General features: G+C 40.9%; 1 non-coding gene across 1 annotated transcript; it reads left to right on the forward strand.

The window, feature by feature from the left end:
• The first annotated feature begins 2,403 nt into the window (after positions 1 to 2,403).
• Positions 2,404 to 2,529, forward strand: LOC117096780. Its single transcript, XR_004442631.1, has one exon. It is a non-coding gene; the product is annotated as a U6atac minor spliceosomal RNA (small nuclear RNA).
• Positions 2,530 to 7,475: the final 4,946 nt, after the last annotated feature.

The raw sequence follows: 7,475 nt of genomic DNA on the forward strand, positions 1-7,475 counted from the left end.
GGCACCACCATACCTAGTGAAAAATTTTTAATTTGAAAATAATTTATTTGAAATAAAGTATAACAAAGATTTATTTGTACATTTCACCAAGAGTTGGTTGCATTTTCAACTCCTTTTCCCTAAAACTAAATGGCTTTAATGTAGGTATTTTCTTTTTAATTTAATTTAATTTAATGAAGTTCCAGGATACATGTGTAGGACACACAGGTTTGTTACATAGGTAAACATGTGCCATGGTGGTTTGCTGCACCTATCAACCCATCACCTAAGTATTAAGCCCCACATGCATTAGCTCTTTATCCTGATGCTCTTCCTCCCTCTGCCCCGACAACAGGCCCCACTGTGTGCTGTTCCCCTCCCTGTTTCCATGTGTTCTCATTGTTCAGTTCCCACTTATAAGTGAGAACATGCAGTGTTAATTTCTGTTCTTCTGTTAGTTTATTGAGGATAATGGCTTCCAGCTCCATCCATGTCCCTGCAAAGGACGTGATCTTGTTCCTTTTTATGGCTGCGTAGTATTCCACGGTGTTTATGCACTGCATTTTCTTTATCCAGTCTATCATCGACGGGCATTTGATACTTCATTAATTTTTCAACTTCTTGTAGAGATGGGATCTCACTGTGTTAACCAAGCTGGTCTTGAACTCCTGGCCTCAAGTGATCCTCCAGCCTTGGTCTCCCAAAGCACCGAGATTACAGGCATGAGCCATTGTTCAGGCCCCTTCTATTTCCTTGTGGTGTCTTCCGGAAAGGAAAAGTTTAAAGTTTCGATGGGAAGACCTCTCTTTCCACTTGAGTGGCAGTTCTAGCCAGGGCCGCATCTACCCTGTGGTTCCAATCCATGGGCCCTATAAACTAGATTGTTTCCCTTTTCTCCTCCAGTCTCAGGCTGGAGTGACTCCTTTATGCTCATCTCCAGGCAGTCTAGTCTTTCCCTTGAAAGTCCACTTCTTCCAGCTATTCTGCAATTCTGACTGATATAATATTGCTGCCAGATATAACATCTTAAAACACCTGTTAGTGTCTCTCTATTGCAATATTCATCATATCTAAATATTTTTATAAGCCTTTAAAGGCCCTTAGTCATCGAACTGTAGATCAACCATTACATTGTTCTTTTGCACACCTTCTCCTACCATGAAATACTCTTACCTTTAGTGTAATGCACAGCCCACGTAAACTTGCTCTCCTCTTCTAGACTGTGGCTTAGTTCCATGAGGGTAGGAGTCATCTGCAACTCCTGTTTTTTTTATCTCCAGATAGCAGTTCCACACGTACATGATTTGCATCATACAACAGGAGCCTACTGCTCACCAGAAGGGAATGCTTAGTGATAACAATGTAAGAAATGTCAAGGTATGTCCAAGTGAAGAAAAGGCCATTTGTAGACTCAACCTTGTTGGCCAGTGGCTCATCCACCAGAAGGATTTTAGGACAGTCCTTCTATTGTCAGAGCACAGGTTGCTGCTGTGGACAGAAATATCTGCACAGCTTGCATGCTCAGAGCAAAGTGTGGCATGTGATGTCAATACCATATGAAGCTTCTTTGCTATTCTTGCTTCATCTACCTTCTTCCCCCATCCTCTGCCCATGGACCCCTACACATATTCACACATAAACACACACATGCATGCATACACAGTTTTTCTCTTCTCTGCCTAGAAATTGCTATTTACTTGCTATGGTCTGAATGCTTGTGTCCCTTCAAAATTCATGTGTTGAAATCCTAAGTCTCAAGGTGATGGTATTAGGAGGCAGGGTCTTTGGGAAGAGACTCGGTGTATTAGGCTGTTCTTGTGTTGTTATAAAAAAAAAATACCTGCGGCTGGGTAATTCATAAAGAAAAGAGGTTTAATTGGCTTATGGTTCTGTGGATGCCAGGAAGCATGGTGCTGGCATCTGCTCAGCTTCTGGTGAGGCCTCAAAGAGCTTTTATTCATGGTGGAAGATGAAGTGGGAGCAGCATGTCACCTCATGAGAGCAGGAGCAAAAGAGAGAGGAGGGAGGTGCCACACACTTTCGAACAACTCGATATTGTGTGAACTCAGTCATCACCAAAGGGATGGGGCTAAGTCATTTATAAGGATCCACTCCCATGATGCAAACATCTTCCACCAGGCCTCACTTCCAACATCAGGGACCACATTTCAATATGAGATTTGGAGGAAACAAATATCCAAACTATATCACCAAGAAATGAAGGAAGAGCTCTTAAGTTAGGGATCTTAAAAGAGATCCCAGAGAGAGCCTAGCTTCTTCGACCATGTGAAGACACAGCAAGAAGGCATCCTCTATGAACCGGGAAATAGACCTTCACCAGACAAACATCCTGGTGCCTTGATCTTGGAATTGCAAACCTCCAGAATCATGAGAAATAAGTTTCCGGGTTTAAAACTTACCCAGGTGTTGTATGAAAGGAGAGAAGGTTAGCACTCCCCTTGACAAGGATGGAAGAGGCCCTCGGGCCTGACAACACGCATACGGTTAAGGCATTGCCACCTACTTCGTGGCATCTAACCATCGTTTGGCCGGGCGCGGTGGCTCAAGCCTGTAATCCCAGCACTTTGGGAGGCTGAGACGGGCGGATCACAAGGTCAGGAGATCGAGACCATCCTGGCTAATACGGTGAAACCCCGTCTCTACTAAAGAATACAAAAAAAAAAAAACTAGCCGGGCGACGAGGCGGGCGCCTGTAGTCCCAGCTACTTGGGAGGCGGAGGCAGGAGAATGGCGTAAACCTGGAAGGCGGAGCTTGCAGTGAGCTGAGATCCGGCCACCGCACTCCAGCCTGGGCGACAGAGCCAGACTCCGTCTCAAAAAAAAAAAAAAAAAAATTAAATTTACCCAGTTTGTGGTCTTTTGCTATAGCATCCTGGACTAAGATGTTACTCCTAAAAATTCAGACCACTATGTTATTCCCTCTGAGAAGGTCCCACTAAGCACAATTAATAGTTCCTTCTGGGTTCCTGTGAGAATGTGGGCATATTCCTTATAGGCACTTAGCACACTGAATGTAATTAGCTGTGTGTCTGTCTCCCCCACTAGACAGACAGTTTGTTTTTTTAGGGGTGAGACCACGTCGCATACCTTTTCATCTTCAGAGTTGGCACAGAAGGATCTTAGCACATATTTGCTGAGTGAATGCAATCCCTTTCAGTCTGATGTATTTTCATGCAGAGATGTGGTGGAAAAAAATGTTTAAAACCTGAACTTGGTTCTGTGCTGATTATTATCTAATTTCTGTAGAAATGTGAGGTGAACCAGGTCATAATAGCCCATTTCAATGTATCTTTTGGACAAGGGAAACAATTTCCCAACCATTTGCAGCTTGTTCTATTGTTTCCATTAGTCATACAAACCTTCCCTCACCCTTCAACATAGGCACGTCAAGATAGCTGCCCTCCAAATTTTATTTTGAGCAAATGTCTTATTTTTAGAGCTTTATGCAATCATGTAAAATCCTTTAATTTAGAAATTCTGGCTAATCTGGGCACACTGCCTAGTAGCCATTCTCTGCAAGGAGCAGTAAAAAACTAAAAATAAATTCTACATTCTAGAAAACTCCTCTCCATAGCTAAAATAAATATAATTTTGAATAACATTTTCAGACTTATCTTTCTACACTCCTACTTCACTGCTTCCTTGAGTTCTCTGTTACCCATTGCAATGCCTACCAAAGTTTCTTGATGTTCAACTAAATCTTCATGCTCGTAAATTATCACTTGATATTCATCTCTTAGAGGATATAGAACAGGAGTCACAGTTTGCTAGCCTAGTGGCGTTCAGTATTCCTGTTAGTTGGAGTTCTTGCAACAGTTGTCTACACAGCAGGGAGGTGAATCCACACTGGCTCCCATGAAATTTACCCTGGCTTCCAAGCTCTATGCTAGCATATCTTGCAACATCTCCAGAGGTATAACTCCTTCTAGGATCCACTTAAGGATTATAAGAGTTACCACACTCTTATAATTCTTCTTTAGGGAAATCTCAAAACAGGGTACCCTAATTGGGTTCACTTGTAGTCTTCTTCCCCAGTGCAGATGTGAGTTACCCATCAGGGTCATTTTTATGCTAATGAATGTCACCCAGGAGCACAGCTAACATCATATCAGGTACCAGGAGAACACAGCTATCAAAGGATGAATTCTAAATAGAAGGTGAGAAGGTTGAGTTGGTTAACACTTTGCCCACATCCATATCACGTAAAAAACAAATTTAGCACAGCGTTCAAGGGCATCCACAGCCACAGGTCCAGGAGGCTTTCTGGGTTTATTCACTCTCCCCCCTCATCTTAAGCAAGGGTTACATCTAATGTCTCAACCCTATCTGGAAACACATGGCTCATATGTCTTACCTCAAAGGTTTTCCTACTTACAAAGTTTCCTCCCCTGCCATTTTCACTCTCTCTCCTTTTCAACTCATATTTCCTTGTGAAGCTCCTAACCATATGTGACCCACTTCTGTTTAATGTTCTCTGAAATGACTCCCTAGACACATTTAGTCATTCTCATACATCTGCCCCCAATGACCTTTATTTACACCATTATTTTAAATGAAAAAAGACAGGAGGAAAGAAACTAGATGCTGTCACCTTGAATTTTAGTGAATTTTTCTTTATCTTTGAATCCCATACGTAGCAGAGTTGTGGGCATGTGGTCAGTACCCTACAAATACTGTTGAGAATGTCTTGGAATCATATGGATCCCAATAATCTCCTAGAAAATCTATGAACCCTTTTAAAGGTAAAACAGCCCTTGTTCACAATGTTTCATAAAGGTTTACAGTAATAGCCAGTACTTCTGGAGCCGCAGTTTATATTTTCTTGGTTAATCCTCGGCATACCCCTGTGAGATATGCACTGTTATAGTCTCCATTCAACTGATGAGGAAACTTAGGTTCAGAGATGTTGAGTCATTTGTCCATGATCACACAGCTGTCAGAGGTGGAGCTGGGATTCCAACCCAGGGAGGCCATCTACAAAGCCTAGCTCACACATCTCTGTTCCATCCTTCTTAAATCTTGTAGAATGCAGTAGGGGAGAAGGGCAAGCTGTGGGCCATGGGGATTCTTTATTCTGATTATCTGAAAAGACCAATGAGTTTAGACTGCTCACTGGGCTTCCCTTCTCCCCATTGTCCATGGAGAACAATGTCAAGGTCAGCTTTAAATTTCACCATGTGTGGCCTCATTGGAACAACTGATGAGTAGGATAGTCCATTTATTGTCTTATTTGAGAACTCCAGAGAGATTAGTTTAATAACATTAGTAAAATACACTTCAACATTTTGACTTTTTGCCTCAAAGATCATTTTAACAATATGAGTCACTGTGATGGGAGTTTAATATTTTTAGGCAGCATATTGAAAAGTGTTTCATACACAAAGAAGCCAAGACAGAATTGAAGCTTACAACACCAGGGAGATAGTTTGCCTAGTGTTAATATTTGTGTCATTGGGTTTGTAACTTTACATATGATCACAAATGTTATGTTACATATTAACATAAACATTCTCAATATTCAAATCTATCTGTGTTTCATTTGCATGGTGTAAGAGCCACAGCATCTGTTACTTAAAGAGGTTGCCCAACAGTCTTTAATTCCAAATAGAAATGTGTGAGATTTTATCCTTTACTTCAACACTTTGTAATCATACAAGTTATATTTCCTCCAAGTTTATATCCATCAAGTTTTCTCCAAGTTTATATCCATCAGGTACATTAAAATAAAAATATTTTAATTACCTCTTGAAATAATTTGTCCAAGTCAGTAAGTGGCATGAATTACATAACTGAGGCCATAACAAGGATACACAAACATGGCAGAATCACACAGATTGTTTGTCTACACAAACAAGATGGTAGAATCCATCCTGTTACTGAGACTTTTCCAGAAAAGCCTATTATTTTTGGAAGCAGATGTGGTTTAATCTTATTTGAATGGTATTTTTGATATAATGTGCCTGGAAAGTAGGAAATCAAATTGTCTGAGTCCGTTCATTTGTTCAGGCATGTATACAGCCTTTTCTAGTGAGCTTTATTCTGTAGAATAGACTATGATGGTACTTTCTTCATTGCTACAGTCTTGGCTTGCAATGCTTTTTTCTTGCTGGCCTAAAACCCATCTCTAAACCTAAGGACATTTATTTTCTAACACGTTGAGATAGGTGTGTTGAGATGGGTGTGATGGAGATAAGATCGTCACTTAAATAAAAGCTAACACTGAGACTTTCTCTTCCCTGGCCATCTGAACATGAGGCAATACCTGACTCCAGCCTAAAATAATCAATTCCAGAGTTGTACTTAATGCCTCTGGCAGGCTGGCCTATTGCCAGAGAGTTTTGGGCCTAGGAATAAAGGCAGCAAGTGTTGGCCATTTCTGGAGGTGGGAAGCAAATAGAAACTCATAATTTTCAGATGGCTCTGCATCTTTGGGGTAAGAACTGGATGCTTGGGGTGTTTTATAGACTATATTTATTTGTCCATCTATAGCTCCCTACCCTCCATCTCCCTTTCTTTCTCTTTCTTCCTCTTGCCCCTCCCATCTATTATTTATCTCATTTTAGGTCATTCTTAACATCGCTGTAGAAAAAGTAAACCTTCTGGTGTGTTTTAATTCTGGATCCCTCAGGGTGACCTTTGGTCTTTGAGAACTGTGGTCTGTGCTGGTGCTGAGCGTGACCATTCAGCTGTGGAGACAGGGAGGGACAGAGGGGTGTAAATGCACTTCATCTTCATGGCACTCCATCTCGCAACTCCTGGCATGTCACAGTGTGTACTGCAGTCCCACAGACTCAACTGAGCTTTTATAAACAACTTGCATTTTTCATTTAGTTGCAGTTTAAACTGTAATATATAGAGGTTTAAAGAAAAATCAAGTTACCACTGGGGTGTTTCACTCTGTTTGCAAATAAACCTCTCCTCCTATATAGAGGAATATAAAAACTTAACCCAATAATATGATATAAAGAAAAAACTGTAGCCAATATGTTTGCGTTAGATTAAATAAAAAAGTGTGCTGATTACTTTTACTATTTTTCTTGTGGTTTTATTATAAAGTAATTAATCCCCTATCTCAAATAATACCTTATTTTTATAGCCTCCTTTCCCAGGGCTGTCAAAGAGCTTAATTCCAGGAATGAATCTTGTCATTCTCACAGAACTCACCTGAGGAAAATGTATATTTAGGCCTTTTAATCTCCATGTCTCAAAGCATAAAACTAGTGATGCCATAGATTAGCTCCTCCCTTCCCCCAAATGCAACACGCACTGCACATGCATGCATTGTACTCTAAAGGAGCATCACATGCATGTAGAATGTGCAGGGAATACAGGAAATGAAACGCATCTCCCTGAGCTGTAGATGGTTCAGGTAAGAGTTTATGGAAAATACGTTAATGGACTGGTGTGTATTTCCATGTATGTTGGGTGGAGTTGCTCATGGACTCTTAGAGTTGAAGTGGAACAGACAGGCCTCC

The sequence above is a fragment of the Trachypithecus francoisi genome, unplaced genomic scaffold, assembly GCF_009764315.1.
Source record: "Trachypithecus francoisi isolate TF-2019V2 unplaced genomic scaffold, Tfra_2.0 Lachesis_group14, whole genome shotgun sequence".
In the NCBI taxonomy this organism is placed as follows: Eukaryota; Metazoa; Chordata; class Mammalia; order Primates; family Cercopithecidae; genus Trachypithecus; species Trachypithecus francoisi.